At 36.7% G+C, this 26,770-nt stretch overlaps 1 long non-coding RNA gene and 1 pseudogene across 1 annotated transcript; both read right to left on the reverse strand.

Moving 5' to 3' along the window:
- Positions 1–9,003: 9,003 nt before the first annotated feature.
- LOC140804009 (rRNA-processing protein utp23-like) lies at positions 9,004–20,401 on the reverse strand (annotated as a pseudogene).
- Positions 20,402–23,215: 2,814 nt separating this feature from the next.
- On the reverse strand, positions 23,216–25,150 carry LOC140811275 (uncharacterized). Its single transcript, XR_012113443.1, has 2 exons — positions 24,914–25,150; positions 23,216–23,650 (listed from the first exon to the last, which is right to left on the reverse strand). It is a non-coding gene; the product is annotated as an uncharacterized lncRNA (long non-coding RNA).
- Between the last annotated feature and the right edge of the window lie 1,620 nt (positions 25,151–26,770).

Raw genomic sequence — 26,770 nt, forward strand, 5'->3', positions numbered from 1 at the left:
ACCCCGAGATTTTTATCTGTGAGAAAATGATGTTATCAGTCACAACCTCACCACATCCAAGAAAAAATGGAACTCCACCATCCAACAAGGCTCTGCTGCCTTAAGAACTCGAACTGCATCAAATACCACCGGATGATTCACTAACAAATTGATTTTTCTCTGATCTCTTACGTTTTCTGCTTCTGTTTAAATATTTATCAACCTTTTTGCTTTCCGGCAATCAAAATTGAAGTCTCAGAAACAGATACTAGAAAGAAAACACCACAAATTATAACCACTCAGCCCATTCCGGAAAAGAACAAGACTCGATGACATAGGGATATCAACAGATGGATAGAGACTACGACCAGTAGTTTTAAGCTATTTTACTCTCAATTTTAAATATACTAGAAAATACACGTGCGTTGCACGTAAAAAACTAAACTACTGAAAATATATGTACGAAATTTTAATAATATTTAAATGAATTAAAACATGGTTAATAACATTTATCAACTGAAACAAACTAAGCCATAAAAAATAAAAAATCATGACCATAGACGGTATATAAATCAGAGTAAGTATCTTATCTACTTGACACACTTTCCAATATGCTTCTTGGTTGATTTTGACAACTCAACAGCTCTTTGTCGTAGTTTGTTATAATATACATATAACTATTTTGATATGCTCAACAAGTATCTGATCGTCTTTAACATCTATTATGCTATTTACAATCCTTATCCAGGATCTGACATGCTCGTAGTTTGCTTCTTTATCACGACATTTTTTCGATTTTCTATATTGTTTTTATTTGATAATCTTATTTTTCCGACTATTTTTTTGTTGTTAAATGATTTTTCAGCTTTTGACAATCAACTATAACTCCTAAGAAAAAATGCTTTTACTCGTGATAAGTTTTCACTTGTGACTAAAAGTATCTATAACCTATATATTCTTCAACAACATAACCAATGAATGGTGTTGCACCTTCTTCAAATATTGTGATATTTGTGATATCATTTTTATATATTTAGTATCAATATTATCAACATATAGCTGTAAGGTTAATAAATTTTTAACAATTATTTCTCAATCAGTGTGAGAAAAATACTTGAAATCTCTTCAAATGGCTATATCTTAGAAATGTGTCCTCATTTAATTTGACACAATTCAAGAAAATCATCTTGATCGTCATTTTTTGGAAGCTTTGAAATAATGATTGCGAGCATCATGTCATGAGGATGATATAGTTTCAATCTCATTTGTTTAGACACTTTGACTAAAAAAAGAGACAAAAACAATCTCGTATCACCTCGAAATATATCGAGATAATATTGGAGAAAATAAAGTGAAACTGACTCAATGTCTCAATAAAATGCACAGAATTGATCTGTTATATGTGTCAACAAAGTTTTAGAATTGTTCTCATACCACTATAAATAGAATGAGAATTATGCACAGTTTGTTTTTCATGGATTTCTTTTTCTAAATGAAGAATTTTTTCTTTTTGAAAAAACTATTTTATTGAGAAATATTAACATTTTATATGACATTCATATGTCGCACAACCATGAAGTAGCAACATAATCATTATATAACACTTAACGTACACATACAATTCTTCAATTCCTTCTTCATTATGTTTCGTTGAAATTTAAATCTGAATCATTATTGATCTTAACATTTTGCTTTAAATATGATTTAATATATATGTATATGTTTCATGTTACTTAATTAGACCTAATTTCAAATATCTATAAAAAAAATGTGCTTGAATTATATCATACAGAAATTAGGACATAGTATGTAGGACCGGAACGCTTGCCGCTTTACCAAAAGCTATAGCTAGTAATGGTGCAACTCAAATCTTTTAAATCACGCAGCAGCTCAAGCACCACAGTTCGGCCGCTCAAGCAAGAAGGGACAATTCTTGCATCCAACAATCTTCCTCCCAATAATTGCACTCCTTGCAACCTGCAATGGGAATCGAACCCGTGACCTTGGCTCTGATACCAATTGTAAGACCGAGCGCTTACCGTTTTACCAAAAGCTATAGCGAGTAGTGTAGAACCCGTAAATTGGACTGCGTATAAGCCATGCATAATTCTAGTATTTAAAATTAAAATGATTTTTATCGTATGAGTATTTAAATTCTTTTCTTTAAATTTATTTATTTTATGCAGTAGTTTAATTGTTATCTTTTCAGTTAAATAAGTGAGGCCGGACCGGAGATGGAGTATTGAGATAAGTTAATAAAGACTTATTTAAGTAGTGGTAATTTAGCATGTTAGTAAATATAATTTTAAAAGTTGGCATGCATGCAAGTTATTAAATTTCTTTGGTATGTTATTAAATTATTTTAAAGCGTAAAATGCATGTTTATTCCATCAATTTATGTTTAATTATTTTTATGCATTTTATGCATAATTCATGCATGGTAGAATTTAATTCATGAAATTTTAAAAGTTCGTGCATTAAGATTTTTAAGCTGCATTTCACGTTCGACGAGAATCGGAGACCGGAGAATTTTCAGAAAAATTATTTTATTACATGATTGGTTTTTTTTTTTTATATAAATTAAGTTAAAGCATTTTTAACTGTATTTTTCAAAAATGGGAATTTTTGGGATATTTTTACCCGCAGGACTTTATTTTTAACGGTACGCAAGTTTTATCGAATCGGGGGACTTTTTAATGGTTCGGCTATTATTTTCAAAATCTTTCCAACTCGAAATATTTTTCGGGAGTGCGTTTGGATTTAATGACCCTACTTTTAAGCTTGTTGGGCTTAAAATCCTCTTTAAATCTTTAATATCAAAATTAGGCCCATTAATTGATTGTTAACTATTTAAATATTACATAATTATCTACTTAACCTAAACCTAATTACGCCACTTAGCCGACACCTTCCCCCCAGCAGCAGACCCTCTCGTTTTCAGCACTTTTCTCCAGCTGGAAGCCTCGGTTTGGCTTGTTTTTGCAAAGAAATCCTACCGGAGTCTCCCTTCTCTTGTTTTGTTCATCGACAATCACCAAGGCATGTTTCGGATCACCTTTGCTGCATCACTCATGTTGTATATATTCGATTTGTATATATTATGCATGAAGAAACTCGGTCTGTCCAAGATCATGAAGAGAAGTTTCGACTTTCATCCATATTATGCATTGTTTTCATTATACTCACGTTTTTCTGAATTTGATGCAAAGGGGCTGCGATCCTTGCATGTTTAAGGGCTGCAGGTGGTGTCAAGAGGTGAGTAAGGGTGGACGTGTCTTGTTGGGGAGGGCCGGGAGTCTAGTGGATTGCTGAATAATCAGCTGGGAGTTTAAGGGGCTGTGGTTAAGATTTAGGAGCTTAATAATGTTTGTAAGGTGGGACACGTGAGGGGAGAAAGGTGCACCGATTATTTAAGGGGTGGGAGACAAGTGTTGGAGTTTAATTATTCAAAATGGGGGTGACCGAGAGTTTTTATTTGCTGGAAGTTTCAGCCGTGTGTTTAGGGGCTTAATGACATGATTTTAAGATATTTTAGTGTATGTAAGATATGAAGAAAAATTTAGAAGATTTTGGTAGAGTTTCGAGGCGATTCGGGTTAAAATCGGGATCTCGGTCCAAGTTTAAAAACGAATCGGTTAAGTTGTGAATTTGGCTCGAGTTTACGTCTAGGATTACTTTTAAAATGTTTTGGGACATTTTAATGAGTTTGATAAGCTTCAGGTCAATTTTAGAGGTCCAGGGGTGAAACGATAATTTTCGGGTTTTCAGGGGCAAAATGGTCATTTTGCACGCGGGATGATAATTTGGTCATGGCAGCGCCCTGAGCACAAATCATGATATTTTTAAATATTCATGCATCACGTTTACGTTTTTTACGCTATTATAATAATTATGGTGCATGCTTGGTTTAAAGGAATTAAGAGAGAAAAAGTAAGAAAGTGAAGAGCACTCCGTCTCCGCCGCGCCGCGTCGTTATTTCGTTTGTTTTCTGTCAAAACAAACCAAGGCATGTTTATATCTTCTTTCACTCTTCAATCAAGTCATATAGGTATTTTTAAATATAGCAAGTACATGATTTTAATACAAGATATTTCAGTATAAGATTTAATTATATTACGTGCATTAAATAGAAAATGATTATTTTTGAGATTTATGCGATATGGCTTGTGGTGCATTCACTATGTGGGAGCATTATTTATACGGTCGCCAGTGACCGCTCAGTTCAGGTTGGTACCACCCGGTCGCCAGTGACCGATCAGTTCAGGATGGTACCATCGGGTCTTCAGTGACCGCCAGCTCAGTTCCAGGCTCCCCGGTGGTCAGTTACCGATCAGTTCAGCTTAGTGCAGTGGTCACAGGCGTAAAACATAATCTCAACAGAAAATTTTATCAGTTATTTCAGTACAGGGCTCCAAGGAGCAAATATTTTTACTGTGATTATCAGTTCAGTTATGCACGTATTATAATTGCTCAGTACAGATTATTTTCAGTATGCCTCATGACATGATATTTTACCCCATGCATATTTTTACTCAGATTTTACTCGTTACCTGCGATATATGCATGCTGAGTCTTTAGGCTCACTAGACTTGATTTTTGTAGGTACTGATGAGGTCAGGGCCGAGGGCGGGGACCAGTGAGCTAGCTTGGGTCGGCAGTAGTGGCACCCGAGGACCTCAGTGCAGCAGTTGCTATTTTATTCCGCAAACAATTTTTATCAGTAGTTGGATAATTTTTAAATTGTTATTTTTGGCAAGACTTTATTTTCTTCCGTTGCTACTATTTTAAACTTTGAACTTGATTTATCAGACGATTTTACGAATGAGGCCATTTAAGTTCTTTTAAAAAGAAAATTTTTAATTTTCCGTAAATTTTCAAGCAAGCAAGGATTTTCGGGCTTTCACAAGTAGTAATTGTGCAACTCAAATATTTTAAACCGCACAGCAGTTCAAGCACCACGGTTCGACCGCTCTACCAAGCAGGGACAATTATCGCACCCAACATAGTAATACACAACATTATTTTTTTTATTTAACATGTCTTTTTTTTCATCAACTATGTTTGTCAAAACTTTTTTGTTCAAAATTTGACGCATTTCGTAGACTGTATGTATGAAAAACCAAGAAATTATATAATTCACAGAAACCATTTACTATTCTCTTCGAAGAACAGAAGACCCAAAATACGTGGCTTTGATTGATGTACCCTCATACTTATTTTTATATAAACAACAAGACACGTCATATAATATCAGAAAAATCAATTACCACCAACATTACTAACCAAAACGAATAAAAAAAACATAACACAAACAACCTCGATAAGAAAAAAAATGATAACTGAAAGTTTAAAAATAATTTATTTAGTACAATAACAAAAAAATTGAAGTATATACGAGCAATAAAAAACATAAATCACTCTCAAATTAAATATTAACTCATATTATTCACAATATGTATAAATTTTCCAATATTTTTTTCAAATAAAGAGAAGAAGCCTTATTAATGTCATCGTTTTATAGATATTCATTCAACTTCTTTAAAAAACACATGAAAAATGGTGCTTTGAAATCATAATAAAACCATTTAGAAAAACTACCGTAAAAATATAATACAAAGTCACACAATTTTTCTTAAACCATAGAAAAATATTAGACTATTGACTAAATATATCTAGCAACAACAAAGCATGCGTTAACTTGTGATATAATTAAAATTTAGAATCATGCATAATCATTGAATTAGAGCAAAATCGCATGCCAAAAATCTACTGGATATTATATATTTTAATAATTTATCCATATTTGTCGTTCACCAGAGGACTCTTAGACCTACCAAATTTTGTAGTTCACCTATTATTTTCATGATAAATAATATTACAAAAATAATATAAGCAAGAACATAAAAACTCAAATTAAAATGCCTTCTATCAATTTAAGTAAAAAAAATTGATTAGATAATATAATAATGTCTTAAAAAATTTAAATATTGATTTATAGACAAAAGTTTGAAAATACATTTGCCCCAATAAATAAAAAATGTTATCTCTTGATATTCTGAGACATAAGCTAAAAACGAAGAAATATTTCAATCTTTTTAATATTTTCTAAGTCACTTCAAACTAAGTAATCTAAGCAAACAGAAAACATGCATTATGTGTTTAAAAATTAACAAAATATCCCAACAATAAAAAATTGAAAAATAACCGTTTTTGTTGGATATTTGATTTCGTTTTCTCTTTTCTTTCTGCAAACAAACAAATCACATAAACAATGCAAACACAATTACATTATCAATACAAAAGACATATAACAATCAAACATGTTAACGCTAGGGTAAAAAAAAAAACTCCTCTCATTGCAAGAACACATAATGATCAAATAGAGCATATTATTTAGTAATATTTATTTAGCAGCATTTATAAAAAAAATTGACTAAATAACTTAAAAACAGTGTTTGAAATCACTTAAAGACAAATATTTCTCTCAATTGCATATCTCTATTGACACTTAAAGAGTCTGAAAATATTTTTATTCTAAATGGGAGAAAGAAATTTTGTATGACATTAATATTTATAAATAATTTATTTTTATTCAATCCGACTCATTTCCCTTTGTCTTCCTGTTATTATTTGACAGCAATGTATAAATTTAAGTAACTAAAATTAAATTTAAAGTAAATTAAAATAATAATTAGTTTGATTGAGTTAAATACACTATTAATGATCTTATTAAACTAAGATAAAAAAATGAATTAAATAACACCATTAACATGACAAATTGTAAAACAAAAAAATAATATAATAGTAAGCTCACAAATGAAAGTCATATACTTAATAGATTAATAATAGATAATATATTATTTAGTAATATGTATTTAGCATCATATATTGAAAATTGATTAAAAAAAAATATGTATTCTCTCAATCACATATCTCTATTGACAATTAAAGAGTCTGAAAATATTTTTATTCTAAATGAGAGAAAGAAATTTTGTATGACATTAATATTTATAAATAATTTATTTTTATTCAATCCGACTCATTTCTCTTTGTCTTCATGTTATTATTTGACGGCAATGTATAAATTTAAGTAACTAAAATTAAATTTAAAGTAAATTAAAATAATAATTAGTTTGATTGAGTTAAATACACTATTAATGATCTTATTAAACTAAGATAAAAAATGAATTAAATAACACCATTAACATGACAAATTGTAAAACAAAAAAATAATATAATAATAAGCCACAAATGAAAGTCATATACTTAATAGATTAATAATAATAATAGATAATATATTATTTAGTAATATGTATTTAGCATCATATATTGAAAATTGATTAAAAAAATATGTATTAATGATTATTATTAAATGAAGGTAAGGATAGATAGATATAAATAGATATAGATTATTTATAAGGTTTTTTCACAAAACAAATTTTAATCTCGGCTATTGAATTTAAAAGTTTAGTAATTAGTAAATAAATAATAAGGATAAGGATTAAAAGTTTAGTAATTAGTAAATAAATAATAAAGATAAGGACAAAAGAGTAAATGCATAATTGTAATTAATAAAGATTGAATTTAAAAGTTTAGTAATTAGTAAATAAATAATAAGGATAAGGACAAAAGAGTAAATGCATAATTGTAATTAATAGATAATAATATATTATTTAGTAATATGTATTTAGCATCATATATTGAAAATTGATTAAAAAAAATATGTATTCTCTCAATCACATATCTCTATTGACAATTAAAGAGTCTGAAAATATTTTTATTCTAAATGGGAGAAAGAAATTTTGTATGACATCAATATTTATAAATAATTTATTTTTATTCAATCCGATTCATTTCTCTTTGTCTTCTTGTTATTATTTGACGGCAATGTATAAATTTAAGTAACTAAAATTAAATTTAAAGTAAATTAAAATAATAATTAGTTTGATTGAGTTAAATACACTATTAATGATCTTATTAAACTAAGATAAAAAATGAATTAAATAACACCATTAACATGACAAATTGTAAAACAAAAAAATAATATAATAATAAGCCACAAATGAAAGTCATATACTTAATAGATTAATAATAATAATAGATAATATATTATTTAGTAATATGTATTTAGCATCATATATTGAAAATTGATTAAAAAAATATGTATTAATGATTATTATTAAATGAAGGTAAGGATAGATAGATATAAATAGATATAGATTATTTATAAGGTTTTTTCACAAAACAAATTTTAATCTCGGCTATTGAATTTAAAAGTTTAGTAATTAGTAAATAAATAATAAGGATAAGGATTAAAAGTTTAGTAATTAGTAAATAAATAATAAAGATAAGGACAAAAGAATAAATGCATAATTGTAATTAATAAGGATTGAATTTAAAAGTTTAGTAATTAGTAAATAAATAATAAGGATAAGGACAAAAGAGTAAATGCATAATTGTAATTAATAGATAATAATAAGAATAAGGACAATAGAGTAAATGACAAAAGAGTAAATGTATAATTGTAATTAATAGATAATAATAAGGATAAGGACAATAGAGTAAATTCACAATTCAATCTGTATATTTATATAGATATAGATAGATTTATTTGATTTAATCCATTTAGGATGCGTTTACTTGGGGTGATTAACATGTGATATATGAGATACGATATCAACTTTAAAGAAAAGACAAGAAGAAGCGGCCGAAACATGTAGAGAGAAGACCAGAAGAAGCCATTTGAGCTAAGGTTTCGAGTTTTAAAGAAAAACTATATATGACATCAGCTTTAAAGAGAAGATAAGAAGTCATTTGATTCTAGGGTTTTGTATTTTTGGGTCAATCGGAAGAAACGGGTCATGAGTTTTCTATAATAAATTGTAGGGCTTCAAAACAACTCAATATGCTTGGAATGAAAATGTTATTGCTTAAAAAATTTCAACCGTCTAGGCGATAGGCCGTCACTGACCACCCCTCCACTGCCACCGCCTCGGCTCTCCCGCCATTTACAACAGTGATCATATATGAATGTATCAATAATCATGTTAGAACACACTTTCCATTAAGGCATATGATAAGCATGGGCAGATTACAATTATTAGAAATACCACAAAAATCCACAGCCCTTTCCAGCCACAGAATTTTCATTCACCTTTGTCTTTTTCTTCTTGCATGACAGTGGGTTTGGACCCTGCGCTCAATATAAGCATAACTTGGTATCATTAAAAAATCTCGATTCAACAAGAATGTGTTGCATAGTTTTGCTATAAGACAGTGAACAGAAGCAACAATAGCTTTCATACATGGGTGTCACATATTCTGCCACGAAATTTCTGTAAAATTATGAAATAAGGGGGGAACCATATGGCTTCCCATGTAACAACAAATTATTTGGACTGTGGGCCACAATTACATTGAAAAGAAGCGATTTTTCCATCTTATATTTAAATATTACGGAAGGAAAAAAAGATGACAGGACATTGATACTTACCTTCGCTCTCTTTCGCTTGAACTGAACTTTACCATTCATCACTATCCTACTTGGTTTATGATTTCTCTTGAGATCCTGATGATCTTCATTATCGTCATTCGCATCCAAAGTGTCTGTATGTTTCTTCACTGTCTACTCTTTTCTTCTTTACATTTTATATCTTGTATTCCAACTCAGTCATATGTGACCCCCTTCTTCACCAGTCGTGGCAATCTCATACTGAACTGCTGACGGACGCTCAAGCAACCGAGAATTTCGGAGAGCATATAAGATTGGCACTCCTTTTATCTGCAAATGGCAGCCTTAAAAACCTGAATGTCTAACAAAAATGTGGTTTTTGCTTGCCACAATGTAAAACAGCATGAAAAATTGATTTGCACAGAAAAAAGCAGGAACCTGATCTTGGAACTTCTTCCTCAGCTCAGCATCCTGTGTTGCAACAAAAATGTGTTCGGGGTTGCTTTCACCAATAATTTCTGTAATGTACGATGCAACCATTTTTCTCTTCTCATTGTCACATCTAGAAATTCGGGTAGTTGAAATTTTAAACTCACATTTGAACATCCCATAGGTCAACCTAACTAACTACACGAGCCAGAGATTTTCAATGAAAAATCACAACATGATCAGAGAAGAATGTTCAATCTTGTTCACATTGATCCTCAAATATTTTCAAGACACTCTATTATAAAGACATTCAATGCAGCTGAAGCATATAGCAGCATAGTTCCACCACCAAAACCAAAATTTATATCCCAGCCACAAACCATTTTCCGAGTCTAGAATGATGCAAACATTGAATACAATGATGAAGTGAATATGCCCATTAATACGTAATTAATTTATTGTGTGTTATCATGATCTCAATGGAAAAACAGTCCTGACAGAAAATACTTAGAAGTGCGCAACACTTCACACAAAACACATTCCTATAAATATTAAAAGGAGTAACCTCGCAGTTATCAGGTTTCGAGCAACATTAACAGTATCGGAATACAAATCACCGAGGATTCTCAATTCTGCAATAACACATCTGTTGCCAAATGTTTCCAAACCCAGTTAACAATCAACGAACTATTATGTACCGAAAAATTTCAGACTAAATCGAACATCATCAAACCTAGTAGTGAAGATCTTGACAGTAGCGCCAAGAATATTGGCTAATGCAGTATCAGCGGGAGTAATTACATTCGCCAAAAGATGGTACAGAAAGGTCCCATGATAGAGGATTTTGAACGGGTCTCGAAATCCATAGTGATGATGCTCGGGTAGCAATCTACCCGAGCAGAGATTTTTACTCTCTTTGCGAAGATTTTGACTTGATGGGATGAGTCCAGGTGATTTGGTCTGGTCTCTCGGGTGGTCTGACCCTTGCCGGTAGGATGATCTCGGATGGTCAGGCCTAGTCTCCCGGGTGGTCTGGCTTGCCTTGGTAATCTGGCCTGGTCTCCCAGGGGTGGTTTGACCCTCTCGGGTGGTGTGGCCTGATCTTCTAGGTAGTCTGCCCTGACTGGTGAGATGATCCCGGGTGGTCTGTCCTGGTCTCTCGGGTGCTATGGCCTGGCTGGCGGGATGACCCCAGTAGTCTGGCCCGGTCTCCCTTGTAGAACCCGTAAATCAGTAGACGTATAAGCCATGCATAATTCTAGATTTTTAAATTTAATTAACTTCATTGCATGATTATTTTTTTTTATGCATTTATTTGAAGTTAATTATTTGTTTATTCAGTTCAGTAGTTGATTTTCAGCATTTCAGTTATTTCAGTGAGGCCGGACCGGAGTTGGAGTTTTGAGATAGAATTTAAGATTCGAGAAATATTTCCAGGACTTACTTTAGCTAGCAAGTAAGTTAATTTAAGTTAAAAAGAAGGTTTGAGGATTTATTTTAATAACTTGAGGTGAGTAGGAAATTAATTCAATTAAGCTCCATTTATTAAGGGTTTTATTTACTAAATTATTTAAGGGATTAGTGAGGCTTTGTAGAGTTATTAATTATCAACTAGATAACAAATTTTCCCCTTCATTTTTATTTCATTTTTCGGCCACCCCCTTTGGAGATGCAACAAATCCTTTGCCAACTCATCTTTGACTCATTCTTGATTAGTTTGAGTTGTTAAACTTTTTAATTATTTTGTTCCACCTTAATTAATCAATGTTAGAGCTTATCCTAGACTAATTAACCAAGCATTTTCGGCCACCTCTAGTCTAGATGCATCCAAGAATAAATTTCTAGAAAACCAAAATTCAAAATTCAAAAAAAACTAGTAGACTTGGTCCTTGATTCTCCCATTTATTTTGGCAACCACTCCCTCACTCCCATAACCATTTCTCCCCCTCTCCATTTTTCGAAAATCAGAGGAGAACCAGAGAGGAAATCGTGACTTATAGCTAGGAAGAAAGGCTAGAGAAAACCGAGAACTAAAGAGAGCAAGAGAAGCCACTCCGTCTCCGTGCCGCGTCGTCGTCTCTTCATTTCGTTGTTCATTAAAACGAAACGAAGGCATGTTTATATCTTCTTTCACTCTTCAATCAAGTCATATAGGTATTTTTAAATATAGCAAGTACATGATTTTAATGCAAGAAGATCGAAATTGTTCATATTTAATTATGCCATTTAATTATATTACGTGCATGAAAACAAAAAATGATTATTTTTGAGATTTATGCGATATGGCTTGTGGTGCATTCACTATGTGGGAGCATTATTTATACGGTCGCCAGTGACCGCTCAGTTCAGGTTGGTACCACCCGGTCGCCAGTGACCGATCAGTTCAGGATGGTACCATCGGGTCTTCAGTGAGCCAGCTCAGTTCCAGGCTCCCCGGTAGTCAGTTACCGATCAGTTCAGCTTAGTGTAGTGGCCACAGGCGTAAAACATAATCTCAACAGAAAATTTTATCAGTTATTTCAGTACAGGGCTCCAAGGAGCAAATATTTTTACTGTGATTATCAGTTCAGTTATGCACGTATTATAATTGCTCAGTACAGATTATTTTCAGTATGCCTCATGACATGATATTTTACCCCATGCATATTTTTACTCAGATATTACTCGTTACCTGCGAAATATGCATGCTGAGTCTTTAGGCTCACTAGACTTGATTGTTGTAGGTGTTGATGAGGCTAGGGCCGAGGGCGGGGACCGGTGAGCCAGCTTGGGTCGGCAGTAGTGGCACCCGAGGACCTCAGTGCAGCAGTTGCTATTTTAATTCTCGAACAATATTTTTATCAATCGTTGGATTTTTTTTAAATTGTGATTTTTGGCAACTTTATTTTCTTCCGCTGCGATATTTTAAACTTTGACTTTGTTTATCAGTTTAATTATGAACGAGGCAATTTCAGTTATTTTTAAAAAGAAAATTTTTAATTTTCCGCAAATTTTCAAGCAAGGAGTTTTAGGGCCTTCACAGTTGGTATCAGAGCCAGGTTCTGTATAGGGTTTCACTACTACTGACTGCGAGAAGCTCACGAAGCCACGTCTTCGGTCTGTAAGTTTTCAGTTCAGCATTTTGTTCAGCAATTATTTAAAGCATGAATTTATTTTGTCAGCATGCTTCCAGACATTCAGTATTTCAGTATTCAGTTATAATAAATTATGGAATTATGCATGTTAGTTACGTACGGGTTATGTATGGAACAATATGCCCCCTAGACGCCAAGTTGGACGCCCGAGAGGTGGTGGCGAGCACCGTCGCGAGGGCGATGATCAGAGACAAGAGAGGCAGACACCTCCTCCTCCTCCTCCACCTCCTCCACCGCCCCCACCGGACATGAATGCCCAGATGTTAGCTGGGATGACTCAGTTCTTCGCACAGTTTGCGGGGAACAATGCTGTGGTGACTAGGACGACAGGGCCCGAGGCCGTCTATGAGCGATTTATGAAGATGCGCCCAAAGGAATTCTCCGGGACATCTGACCCCATGGTTGCCGAGGGATGGATCAAGTCCCTCGAGGTTATCTTTGATTTCATGGAGCTGGGAGACGCCGACCGAGTTCGATGTGCGACCTATTTATTTACTGGAGACGCCCGCTTATGGTGGGAAGGAGCGTCAGTAGCCTTGACTTTGGCTACACTTTCTTGGACCCGATTCACGGAGGTTTTCTACTCCAAGTATTTTGGTGAGGAGGTTCGCACCAGACTGACCACAGAGTTCATGAGTTTGAGGCAAGGGGATATGTCAGTTACGGAGTTTATCCGTAAGTTCGAGAGGGGCTGTCACTTTGTGCCCCTGATAGCAAATGATGCCAGAGCAAAGTTGATGCATTTTCTGGTGGGACTACGGCCGATCTTGCGCCGGGATATTAGGGTATCTGACCCTGCCACTTATGAGATTGCCGTCTCCAAGGCCTTAGCCGCAGAACAGGATCAGCGGGATATTGAGAGGGACCGACAGGGCAAGCGCCCAGTCCAGGCACCACACCGCCCTCCTCCTCATCAGCATCAGCAGCAACATAAAAGGCCATTCCATGGGCCGCCTAGAAACAGAGGTCACCACCTGCAGCAGCAGCAACAGCAGCGGGGACGCCCAGCCCCGAGGACTCTGGAGTACCCAGTCTGTCCGAGGTGCTCTCGCCGCCATCCTGGAGCATGTATGGCTGGCTCAGGAAAGTGTTTTAAGTGTGGCAGTCCAGACCACATGTTGCCACATTGCCCGCAGAGGAATCTGCCTACTCAGGGCCGAGTTTTCGCTCTCCATGCCGCGGAAACCAACCCTGAGACCATGTTATTGACAGGGAGAATTTTCATAGCCGACAAAGCTACCAAGGCCTTGATAGATTCAGGGGCCACTCACTCGTTTATATCGGAGGTCTTTGCAAACTTTCTGAAGATCAAGACCATTGGGCTAGACATAGCCTTTTCAGTAGTGTTGCCGTCAGGCGAGGAGATGGCAGCCACCAATGTTATCCGAGATATAGACCTTGAGCTGCACTGTAAGCTTGTATATGCGGATCTGATTTTGCTACCGATGCCGGAATTCGACATCATCCTAGGGATGGATTGGCTACTGAAGAACAGAGTGTTGATAGACTTCCAGCGGAGATCTGTTCTTGTCCGACCGCCTGGAATGGAGCAGTTCTTATTTGAGCCGGACAGGTACTTTTCGTTACCGCGCATTATTCCATATGTTCAGGCTAGGAAACTCATGCATAGAGGGTGTCGAGCATTTCTAGCGACCTTTTTAGCTGTCCCCGAGGAACCCAGCCAGTCAGCCTCTGATGTTCCGATTGTCAGAGATTTCTTAGACGTTTTTCCCGAAGACGTCTCTGGTTTGCCACCCGAGAGAGAGGTGTAGTTTTCCATCGAGCTTATGCCAGGTACGGCGCTTTGGAGCACCGACAGAGATGGCAGAGCTTAAGAAGCAGATTCAGGAACTTCTCGACAAGGAGTTCATTTGCCCGAGCTTTTCACCATGGGGCGCGCCGGTCTTGTTTGTTAAGAAGAAGGATGGCTCGATGAGGCTTTGCATTGACTATCGGGAGTTGAACAGGGTTACAGTTAAGAACAAGTACCCATTACCGAGGATTGAGGATCTGTTTGACCAGTTGCAGGGAGCTTCGATTTTCTCCAAGATTGATCTGCGTTCTGGTTATCATCAGTTGAGAGTGAGAGATGCTGATGTCTCGAAGACAGCTTTCAGGACTCGTTATGGTTACTACGAGTTCCTTGTGATGCCGTTCGGTCTGACGAATGCGCCAGCGATCTTCATGGATCTCATGAATCGCGTATTTCAGCCATACCTCGACCAGTTTGTGATAGTGTTCATAGATGACATACTCGTCTACTCCAAGAGTCGGGAGGAGCACAGCAGGCATCTGACCACAGTGTTGCAGACATTGCAGAAGCACAAACTATTCGCGAAGTTCAGTAAATACGAATTCTGGTTAGAAAAGGTGGCGTTCCTAGGCCACATCGTCTCCAGCAGTGGCATCGAGGTAGACCCCGCAAAAGTTGCAGCAGTCAGAGATTGGGTTGTGCCTCAGAATGCATCCGAGATCCGCAGTTTTCTTGGGCTGGCAGGATATTACAGGAAGTTCATTCAGGGATTCTCATCCATTGCCGTTCCACTCACAGCACTGACAAAGAAGAATGTGAAGTTTGTGTGGAGCGATGAGTGCCAGAAGAGCTTCGATACTTTGAAGCAAGCTCTTATTTCAGCACCAGTTTTGGCCACACCGTCAGGACCCGGCGAGTTCGTTCTTTATACCGATGCTTCGAAGCTCGGTCTTGGCGCAGTATTGATGCAGCATGGGAGAGTGATAGCATATGCTTCTCGACAGCTGAAAATCCACGAGAATAACTACCCCACCCATGATCTGGAGTTAGCGGCCGTAGTCTTTGCTTTGAAGATTTGGAGGCACTATCTGTATGGAGAGAAATGCCAGATCTTTACCGACCACAAGAGCCTCAAGTATTTTTTTACGCAGAAGGAGCTGAACATGCGTCAGAGGCGTTGGTTGGAGCTTGTGAAAGACTACGATTGTGACATTAGCTACCACCCGGGTAAAGCTAATGTAGTTGCGGATGCTTTGAGCAGAAAATTCGCAGTGATGGCTCATTTGACTATGCAGAAACCTCTTCAGATTGAGATGCAGAGGTTCGGTCTTGAGACTTAACCTCGAGGTAGAGTTCCTCGTCTATCTACCTTGACCATTCAGTCTTCTCTTTTGGACCGTATTCGCAGTGGTCAGGCCGCAGATGAGCAGTTGGCACAGTGGAAGAAGAGAGTTGAATCCAAGGGCAGTGTCTTGTATACAGTCAGCGACGGTATTGTGAGATACCGAGATAGGATATGGGTTCCTAACAGTGATTCTATCCGAGCAGACATCTTATCAGAGGCCCATATGTCCCCGTACTCCATTCACCCTGGGAGTACGAAGATGTACAAAGATCTGCAGCTATTGTATTGGTGGCCAGGGATGAAGAAGGACATCAGGCGTTTTGTATCCGAGTGCCTGACTTGCCAGTTAGTGACGGTCGAGCATCAGAGACCAGCAGGTTTGCTCAAGCCTCTTCCTATTCTCGAGTGGAAGTGGGAGAACATTACCATGGACTTTGTGACCGGATTGCCGAGGTCAGCCAGAGGATCGAATGCCATTTGGGTGATTGTAGATCGTCTTACCAAATCAGCGCACTTCTTGCCTATTAAGACGACTTTCACCATGGTTCAGTATGCAGAGTTGTATAACCGGGAGATAGTCCGACTCCATGGCATTCCAGTTTCTATCGTATCCGACAGAGATCCCAGATTCACTTCCTCATTTTGGAAGAGTTTGCATTCGACTTTGGGTACGAAGTTGCTGTTTAGCACAGCTTTCCATCCGCAGACAGATGGGCAGTCGGAGCGAGTTATTCAGATTTTTGAGGATCTTCTTTGCGCTTGCGTCATTGATTTCTCTGGGAGTTGGGAGTCGAACTTACCATTGGTAGAGTTCACCTATAACAACAGCTTCCAGTCTTCTATTGGTATGGCACCGTATGAAGCTTTGTATGGCCGTAAGTGTCGATCTCCTGTTCATTGGGATGAAGTAGGAGAGAGAGCAGAGTTGGGTCCAGAGATTGTTCAGCAGGCAGCAGAGGTAGTAGCTAAGATCCGTGATAGGATGAGGACTGCTCAGAGCCGGCAGAAGAGTTATGCCGATCAGCGGAGAAGAGACTTACAGTTTGCAGTGGGCGATCATGTCTTCGTGAAAGTGGCACCTATGAAGGGTGTCATGAGATTTGGGAAGAAAGGGAAGCTCAGTCCGAGATTCATTGGACCGTTTGAGATCCTCGACAAAGTTGGGACGCTAGCGTATCGTGTGGCTCTTCCGCCGAATCTGGCCGGAGTACACAATGTCTTTCACGTCTCCATGCTGAGAAAGTACATGGCGAACCCTTCGCATGTGCTGAATTTTGAGCCGTTGCAGCTTACTCCGAACCTATCTTATGAGGAGAGACCCGTGCAGATCCTAGACAGACAGGAGAAGAAGCTTCGGAACAAGCTTGTTAAGCGAGTCAAAGTCCAATGGCTCAACCATTCAGAGGAGGAAGCTACATGGGAATCTGAGTCAGAGATGAGGGAGCGTTACCCCGAGTTGTTCGGTGAGTTCTAATTTCGAGGACGAAATTTCTTTTAAGGGGGGGAGGATTGTAGAACCCGTAAATCAGTAGACGTATAAGCCATGCATAATTCTAGATTTTTAAATTTAATTAACTTCATTGCATGATTATTTTTTTTTTATGCATTTATTTGAAGTTAATTATTTGTTTATTCAGTTCAGTAGTTGATTTTCAGCATTTCAGTTATTTCAGTGAGGCCGGACCGGAGTTGGAGTTTTGAGATAGAATTTAAGATTCGAGAAATATTTCCAGGACTTACTTTAGCTAGCAAGTAAGTTAATTTAAGTTAAAAAGAAGGTTTGAGGATTTATTTTAATAACTTGAGGTGAGTAGGAAATTAATTCAATTAAGCTCCATTTATTAAGGGTTTTATTTACTAAATTATTTAAGGGATTAGTGAGGCTTTGTAGAGTTATTAATTATCAACTAGATAACAAATTTTCCCCTTCATTTTTATTTCATTTTTCGGCCACCCCCTTTGGAGATGCAACAAATCCTTTGCCAACTCATCTTTGACTCATTCTTGATTAGTTTGAGTTGTTAAACTTTTTAATTATTTTGTTCCACCTTAATTAATCAATGTTAGAGCTTATCCTAGACTAATTAACCAAGCATTTTCGGCCACCTCTAGTCTAGATGCATCCAAGAATAAATTTCTAGAAAACCAAAATTCAAAATTCAAAAAAAACTAGTAGACTTGGTCCTTGATTCTCCCATTTATTTTGGCAACCACTCCCTCACTCCCATAACCATTTCTCCCCCTCTCCATTTTTCGAAAATCAGAGGAGAACCAGAGAGGAAATCGTGACTTATAGCTAGGAAGAAAGGCTAGAGAAAACCGAGAACTAAAGAGAGCAAGAGAAGCCACTCCGTCTCCGTGCCGCGTCGTCGTCTCTTCATTTCGTTGTTCATTAAAACGAAACGAAGGCATGTTTATATCTTCTTTCACTCTTCAATCAAGTCATATAGGTATTTTTAAATATAGCAAGTACATGATTTTAATGCAAGAAGATCGAAATTGTTCATATTTAATTATGCCATTTAATTATATTACGTGCATGAAAACAAAAAATGATTATTTTTGAGATTTATGCGATATGGCTTGTGGTGCATTCACTATGTGGGAGCATTATTTATACGGTCGCCAGTGACCGCTCAGTTCAGGTTGGTACCACCCGGTCGCCAGTGACCGATCAGTTCAGGATGGTACCATCGGGTCTTCAGTGAGCCAGCTCAGTTCCAGGCTCCCCGGTAGTCAGTTACCGATCAGTTCAGCTTAGTGTAGTGGCCACAGGCGTAAAACATAATCTCAACAGAAAATTTTATCAGTTATTTCAGTACAGGGCTCCAAGGAGCAAATATTTTTACTGTGATTATCAGTTCAGTTATGCACGTATTATAATTGCTCAGTACAGATTATTTTCAGTATGCCTCATGACATGATATTTTACCCCATGCATATTTTTACTCAGATATTACTCGTTACCTGCGAAATATGCATGCTGAGTCTTTAGGCTCACTAGACTTGATTGTTGTAGGTGTTGATGAGGCTAGGGCCGAGGGCGGGGACCGGTGAGCCAGCTTGGGTCGGCAGTAGTGGCACCCGAGGACCTCAGTGCAGCAGTTGCTATTTTAATTCTCGAACAATATTTTTATCAATCGTTGGATTTTTTTAAATTGTGATTTTTGGCAACTTTATTTTCTTCCGCTGCGATATTTTAAACTTTGACTTTGTTTATCAGTTTAATTATGAACAAGGCAATTTCAGTTATTTTTAAAAAGAAAATTTTTAATTTTCCGCAAATTTTCAAGCAAGGAGTTTTAGGGCCTTCACATCCCTGGTGCTCTGGCCTACTTTGGTGGGATGACCTCGGGTCAGACAATTTGCACACACTCAACAAGAAAATGACAGTGGGGCACTAGAAAGGTTTCCGGCATAGTCACTCTGACTTTCAAGTCAGTACATGGTTTACTAAGTAGAGAGAGACTTTATTGAATGCAGTAGATTGTTATATTTCTCAAATGAACAAACTTGTGTATTTATAGAAGAGAAGATGACCTCGATTAAAGTGCATGTACATTGTTCTTGATTAGACATATGCTCATGCCATGTCTTCTGACGACTGTCAATGCCCTGTCATCTGTCAGTAGGCATGGCGACCCATACTGTTCGGGACTTGTCATGGACGTTGATTGTCATACTAATGATGCATGTGACCAATACTGGTCGGGTGACCTGAACCCTGGTCTAGCAATATGACCTTGACTTGACTAGTGGACCCTGTCCAAGGGAGAGGATCATGGCCAGGCTAGAGGACCCTGATCGGAGGAGAGGACCCATAGCCAGGCTGTAGGATCCTGTCCGGCGAAAGGACCCTGGCCGAGCTGGATGTCCCTGGCCGAGGGAGAGGACCCTGGCCATAGTTTACCCATGCTCTACTCCTGGGAGCTAATTGAGAGCTGACTCATTTAAGTTTCGCTTTCCGCCCCAGTCCAAGAATGACCCGAGCCTTTTCAAGGGTATCACCACTCCCTCCTTAAATAGTCGGAATAGAGTCATACTCGCTGTCCCGATTAGTCATGCTTGGACTCCATCAGAAAGATAATTAGTTATTGCTTAGATAAAAGTGTCGGGGCCTCACGTCTCTCGCTCCTAGTATAAGGTGCCAGGGCCTCATGTCTCCTGGGCTGAGAAGAAGGTGCCGAGGCCTCATACCTCCCGAACTTAAGATAAAGTGTCGGGGTCTTATGTCTCCCGCATTTACAAGAAGATGCCGGAGTCTTATGCCTCCCAGACTTAAGATAAGGTGCCGGGGCCTTATGTCTCATGTGCTTACAAGAAGATGCCGGGACCTCATGTCTCTCGGGCTTAAAAAAGATGTTGGGACATCATGCCTCCCGGGCTTAAGATAAGGTGTTGGGGCGTCATGTCTCCCGAGCTTACAAAAAGGTGTCGGGGCCTCATGTCTCTCGGGCTTAAGAAAAAGTGCCAAGGCCTCTGTTTCCCGGGCTTTAGAAAAAGTGTCGGGGCCTCATGTTTATCGAGCTTAAGATAAGGTGTCGGGGCCTCATGTCTCCCGGGCTTACGAAAAGGTGTCGGGGCCTCATGCCTCACAGGTTTGGGGGCCTCATGTCTCTCGGGCTTAAGATAAGGTGTCGGGGTCTCATGTCCCCGGGCTTACAAGAAGGTGCCGGGCCTTATGCCTCCCAAACTTACGATAAGGTGGAGGGGCCTCATGTCTCCAGGGCTTTAGAAAAGGAGCCGGAGCCTCATGTCTCCCGAAGTTTAGAACAGGTGAAGGGGTTCATGTCTCACGGGCTTTAGAAAAAAGCCGAGGTCTCATGTCTCTCGGGCTTATGATAAGGTGCTGGGGCCTCATGTATCTCGGGCTTAGAAAATGTGCTGTGGCCTCATGTCTTATGGGCTTAAGATAAGGTGCCGGAGCCTCATGTCTCTCGGGCTTACAAGAAGGTGTCGGGGTCTCATGTCTCTCGGGCTTACAAGAGGGTGATGTCTCCCAGGCTTACAAGAAGGTGCCAGAGACTCATGTCTCCCGGATTTTAACTTCATGCCTCTCTTGCTATGTTAGTTTTATTAAAAATCAAATCATAAACCTGGAAATAGTGAATCCAAATTCATTTACGGTAAAGTGAGATTTTTTAGTTGAGCCGGATTATGTGACCAATATAGTTGTATGCTACTGATTGCATAGCCAAATGCTTTTTCGCTCCAATCCAGAATAGCTGCCGAACTTCGAGCCCATATGAACATCCATAGATAAAATCTGATTGTCGAGCTGATACCGCTTATTTTTGAATGGAAACCATATCTACATCTATAGATCAAATTTCCTATAGAAGGCACAAATGATGATGTCCGGGTAGATTGGGTGAGTTGTGTGGGCAATCTACCGAGCAGAGATGTGTACTCTCCTTGTGAAGATTTTGACTTGATGGGATGAGTCTGACATGGCCTGATGGGATGAGCCCGGGTGATCTGACCTAGTCTCCCGGGTGGTCTGGCCTGGCTGGTGGAATGACCTCGGGTGGTTTGGTCTGGTCTCCTGGGTGGTCTGGCTTGCCTTCGTGATCTGGCCTAGTCTCCCGGTGGTGGTCTGGCCTGGCTGGTGGGATGACCTCGGGTGGTCTGGCCTACCTTGGTGGTCTGTCCTGGTCTGCTGGGTGGTCAGACCTGGCCTAGTGGGATGAGCCCGGGTAGTCTGGCCTAGTCTCCCTGGTGCTCTGGCCTGCCTTGTGCGATGACCTCGAATTAGACAATCTGCACACACTAAATAAGATAAGGTCAGTGGGCCGCCGGAAGGGTTTTCGACGTAGTTACTTCGAAGCTCAAGTCAGTACGTGGTTTACTAAGTAAAGAGAGACTTTATTGAATGCAGTATGTTGACATGTTTCTCAAATGAGCAAACCTGTGTATTTATAGGATAGAAGATTACCTCGATTACAGTACATGTACATTATTCTTGATTAGACATATGTACATATCCTGTCATCTGACGACTGCCCATGCCTTGTCATTTGTCAGCAGGCATGGTGACCCATACTGTTCGGGTTTTGTCATGGGCATTGATTGTTCATTAGCATGGTGACCCATACTGGTCGGGTGACATGAACACTGGCCGAACAATAGGACCCTGACTTGACTAGAGGGCCCTGTCCTGGGGAGAGGACCGTGGTCGAGCGAAATGACCCTGGCCGAAATGGAGTACCCCGGCCGGGGGAAATGACCCCAGCCATAGTTTACCAATGCTCTACTCTTGGGAGTAAATTGAAATCTGACTCGTTTAAGTTTGTTTTTAACACCTCAATCCAAGAATGACCCGAGCCCTTTCCAAGGTATCATATAGCAAGAACAATTTTCAGTGCAGACAGAAACCTAAAAAAATAAGAAGAAATCAAAACTTGTAAACGATGCTCTAATTCAAATCTATTACCGGGAATGCTTCGCAAAGTTCGGTGATCTACTGGATTTGGGGTTTCAGCAAAACCCTAAGATTGTATTAAATATACAAAGCCCAAAGGTGTCGGCCTTTAAAGAACGGTGTACATGAAACCGTTAATATAATATTGAGACTTTTCTTCTTTGGAAATTGGTAGGTTTGGTTTTATTTTGTCCAATTTTAATTCATTTTTGGTTTATAAAATATGTAATCCGAAATCCCAAGTTCTTTTATTTTGGCTCCGTTAGGTGTTATTCTGTAATGGATAGGTTTATACTGTTCCGTTTGATATATAATTAAAAATCATAAATTTAATGGGATAAAATGAGAAATTTCTTGTTAAAAAAAATAAGAATTAAATATTTTTAACTGTTTTTATCCTACTAAAATTCTCATTAAAAAATTGTTTCTGCAATTTGGGATGCAATTTCCGTCTCCACGGATGCCTCTATCAACTTTTGCCTAGGTGCATGAAACCAACTCCATGGCTCGTTTTTTGGCTACAAAGAATTAACTTCTCATACTAACATGGCTCAAGTTTAGGAATCGATTCCTATTTTAAAAAAAATGATGTATATAAAACTTTATACTAGTCTGAAAATTAAATATGGAATCATTTGTGTTCTTAAAAAAAAATATTCAAACTCTTGTTTCGACTATATTTTCATATTCACAACTTATATCGACTTGAAACACAATATCACCGACATAAATTACACAAAACACTTACAAGAATCCATTGATCATACAAATTTATACGACCTAAACATCAAATTAAGTCCCCACGAATTTAAATGCATTCCTACGGTTCATACATTCATTATGAATCATGTTAAACTCATACTCGAACATATTTAAAACAGAAACATTAAAACAAATGGTATTATTTCAACCATTCAAAGGTTTAGATAGGCTATGGTTCTTCAGAATCCACACTCTGAATGTGATATATTATTAAAGTTCGCTTGGCATCGAAATCTCGAGAAAACCGGTCCATCTTCATTTCTGAGGAAGGGTTCTGATTGAAGAGGTCTTGGATTGCCTTAGGCATGGGCTCATCATTCATCTTACTTTTCCAATAGTTACCTCCAACTTTTCTTGTATCAGCAATAATAGCAAACTGAGATATGAAGCATCAAGGCATTATTTTTTTATAACAAAAAACAAAACAAAAGAATTAATCATATTTTAAATAAAATTTTTTACAATAATTTCAATTTATCTGCATGCATGTGGAATCAAGAAATTTGATTCCAGAAAATGTGGTTGTGTATTTTATGACCACCACAGCTAGAAGATGGAAGAAAGCGACTAAACCACGTCAAGAGAGCGTTTGAGAGATCTTTTGCTTATTTTAAAGTGACACTTCGTGAGATTATTTTGAAATAAGTTTGCGTTTTTAGAGAAAAACTGTTTTCAAACTTAATTTTTTAGTAAAATGACAACAATATCTTTAACATATATAACATTTATCTTTTTTTTTTAATCTAAATTTGGTACTCACACCATCGACAATGTATTTATATAATTATTATTACATTTTGAAAATTAACTTTTTTATAATATGAATGTGTCAACATTTATATAAAATTAATAAAAATAAAAACAAAAGCAAATGAAAAATTTGTACAAATGCAATAAATATGTAAAAAAATTTATAGACATGAAAATTATATAAAAACACATTATATATTTTTAAAAAATTAATGTTTGTAATAAAATATGATTGAAATTTTATGAATTACATTCGAAACACTTAAAAACTCATATATAAATAAAATTTAACATTTTCAAAATTCTTCAAAAATATTTATAAAAATTAAAAACAATTATAGATTATGATAAATTTTATAAGGATACAAATGTATAACTTTAAATTATTAACAAAAAAACCAAAACCAGAAAAAAATATAGCGATATTCCTTCCAGCTTTTGGTTCAAAATCATAAAATTTGAATCAAAAACTGATATTCACAAACACCCAAACGCACTTTCAGCCAGCTAGAAGCCAAGAAATGTGCTTCCCAGCTACAAGCTCTCTCAAACACTCCCTAAGTTTCATTATTATTCAAAGCATGGACGTGTATGAAATCCTAAAAATTTCAAGAAATCATCCAGAAAAAACCCTTATGATTCAAACCAATTTTTTTACGCACAAGATCGACCACCCCAGCCCTGATCATAAATTAGAAAACCGAAAAGTAACAACCCAAAAAAAAATTAAAATCAATTAACTTTTTAGGTATCAGCTTGGCGAGCTATTTTTCGGGAAAAAAAACATACACCAAAACTATTACAAGGATTAACATTTCAACAAACCGATATATCCATATATCTTCTTACTGGTAAGCATAAAATTAAATATATAAGCGTAGCATTATACCGATATAATCGAGAGGAGGAAGAAGGCTGAAAATGCTCTCATTCCCATCTTCAAACCTGATGGAACCCTAAAATTTGGTCTACTTTTTTCTTCTTTTAGCCTCTGACTTTAGTATTATATAGAGATTGGGCAAAAACCTAAATTAAGATTTGATTCACATTTCTCTATATTTTCAACAAGGAGATAATTATTTTGGTAGTCAACTCCCCACTTTATAAGACTGTGAGCCATCCCTTTTTACAATTGACAAATTTGAGCAATCAAAAAGCTTAGTGCTACCAATATATTTATTACATACGCATGACTATTGTTTTGGTATGGTGGATTTGATTGATTGACTCCCATTAATTAATGCACAATTCTTGTGGTTAAATACACACACACACACACATATATATATGTATATATATTGCTCCAAAAGGTGAAATCGCTCACCTTAAGCGCCCCTCAGCTCCGACCCGACAGGAATGTGAGAAGAGTAAATCATGGTGACTCAGCCAACCAGCAGCAGCTAAACCTTATGTTAAGCCGCGCACAAGAAGCTCCCTCTCATTGTAGGGAATTTAACTCCCACACTGCCGCTTGCGAGACTCGATCTCTGGTCATTGTTCCAAGATTTACTGCTGCTGACCAATTGAGCTAAACCCATGCGGGCTATATATATATATATATATATATATATATATATATATATATATATATATATATATATATATATATATATATATATATATATATATATATATATATATATATATATCGAATTTAGGAGACCTATTCACAAAATTTTATTATGGTTGTATATATTTTTCACAAGAACTTTTGTAGGACGGTCTCACAAATCAATTTTGTGAGACGATATCATATTTGGATCACAAGTGAAAAAGTATTAATTTTTTCCCAAAAATAATATTTATTATTGTAATATGGACAATATTGATTCGTCTCACAATTAAAGATAAATAAAATCGTCACACGAGATAACTATTATATATATTTTGTTCTATCAAGGCTCATAATTTTTAATAGCTATTATCTTCTAGTTCTACATATATTATATATATTATATAAAAAAAAGGATAATTTCCAAAAATTATCCTGTATGTTGTTAGCTTCGTATTAGGTTTTAATGCAATAAATTAGTGATTTTATATATTTAGTTCGATTTCCATCTGATTGTTGACATGAAACTAGACGGTATCAAAACAACATTGGATATTACCAGTGTTCTAAAATGTCCGCTTAAGCAGGGGCGGATCTAGAATTTCAACTCTGTGGGGGCCGTTTATAAAATACGGACAAAATGTTAAAAGAATAAAGATAAAAATTTCATCGGTTATAATCAACTAAATATAAATACTACGTTTAAAAAAAAAATCTAACTAAAAAGAATTCGATGTTCCTTAAAATTTTCAAACTCTTCAAGTAATAACATCTATACAAATATTTCAAGCAATTTCTCTTTAAATAAATATCATCATTACATACGAGAGAAAATCATCATTCATTTTGCTCCGAAGCCTAGTTTTGACGATATTCATAGTTGACAATGACCGTTATGTATTAACAGTAAAAACTAGAAGAGTTAGCAAATTCAGTTGAAAAAGCATTTCATAATAAATTTAGAAGTAATAAAATATTAAAAAATTAAAAGTAAATAAGTTATATAAAAAAGAAGAAACACCTAGGATTCGAACCTGGGTTTAGTGGTATAGAATCCTTGCCTTGCCATTGAGATACAAGCTCTTTAATTTGTTGTGGTGGGCCATTTAGGGTTTTTTTTTAAAATATTATATTTTTAAAACTTATTTATTAAAATATAGCAGATTCTAAAACTTTATGAAAATATGATAATCC

This window comes from Primulina eburnea, chromosome 1 (genome assembly GCF_022965805.1).
Source record: "Primulina eburnea isolate SZY01 chromosome 1, ASM2296580v1, whole genome shotgun sequence".
NCBI classification, from domain to species: domain Eukaryota; kingdom Viridiplantae; phylum Streptophyta; class Magnoliopsida; order Lamiales; family Gesneriaceae; genus Primulina; species Primulina eburnea.